This window comes from Anoplopoma fimbria, chromosome 7 (genome assembly GCF_027596085.1).
Source record: "Anoplopoma fimbria isolate UVic2021 breed Golden Eagle Sablefish chromosome 7, Afim_UVic_2022, whole genome shotgun sequence".
Classification (NCBI taxonomy): Eukaryota; Metazoa; Chordata; class Actinopteri; order Perciformes; family Anoplopomatidae; genus Anoplopoma; species Anoplopoma fimbria.
Window position 1 is genome coordinate 5,294,822 of NC_072455.1, and position 955 is coordinate 5,295,776.

The 955-nt window shown below is 39.7% G+C and overlaps 1 protein-coding gene across 1 annotated transcript in view; it reads right to left on the bottom strand.

Annotated features, from left to right (window-relative positions):
* Positions 1-613, bottom strand: part of ndrg2 (NDRG family member 2) — a 30,622-nt gene extending 30,009 nt beyond the window's left edge. Inside the window, exon 1 of the mRNA XM_054600904.1 lies at positions 337-613. The gene's annotated coding sequence lies outside the window, so the exon portion shown is untranslated. The remainder of the gene's footprint in view (positions 1-336) is intronic.
* Positions 614-955: the final 342 nt, after the last annotated feature.

Consider the following 955-nt stretch of genomic DNA (forward strand, 5'->3'; position numbering starts at 1 on the left):
GGAGGAAAACACGGGGTGGTGTTGGTGGTGGTGGTGGGGGGGTGCACTGATTACTTTGGCATCGCTGTGCATAATGCAACAATAGAACAGGTCGGGTCAACGGTGCATATTCATGCATATACCAACACAGAACCACCCCCACACCGAGAACAAGAAGAAGAAGAAGAAACATTTGTTTTTTTCTGGTTTTATTGCCTTGTTGAATGAACAATGACACAGGCTACTCCCTCACTTTCTCCTGCAGAACATAAGGAGCTGAACACAAAAAAAATAATATAAAAAACAATCAACACAAGCAGATGATGCTGTTAGAATATAACAAAGGGATAAACTCACCTTTTTCAGTCAGCAGATGGGGAAACAACAAAAAGATCTTCACACGAAAGCAGAGACTTCTTAAAAATAAATATATATATATATATTTATATATATATATATATATATGGCAAGTCTGGTTCTCCACTTGCGCAATGTCTTTCTTGCTCCCGCAAATCTCCTGTTATTTCACTTTATTTCCTCCTCCTCCTTTATTTATTTTTTCCGCTCTGCTTTCTTCCTCTGTTTCCTTTCAGTGTTTTTTTTTTCTCTCCCTTTTTCTCCAGCAGGAGGAAAATTCGGCACATAGAAAAAAAAAAAAAAAAAAAAAAAAAAAATACGGAGCGGTCAATCAGAAAAAGGCAAAGCCGTAGAGAGGGAGTTGTTTTTAGGGGTGGTGACAAAGTTGTCTGCGAATAAATCCGCAATAAATACAAAAAAAACTTTATTAATTTTAATCCAAATCAACAAGCAGTTATATTTGTGACAGCTCCGGTTTGGACCAGACTAAACACTGGCAGGTTATCTGGAGGAAATAGCCTGTTTATCTATCTGGCTCCCCCCTCCTCCACCGAGGCTTCACTAATGGTACGGTCCACCCTTGTGGAGCTTGTGGAACTGCGCCGAAAGCTCGAGCATT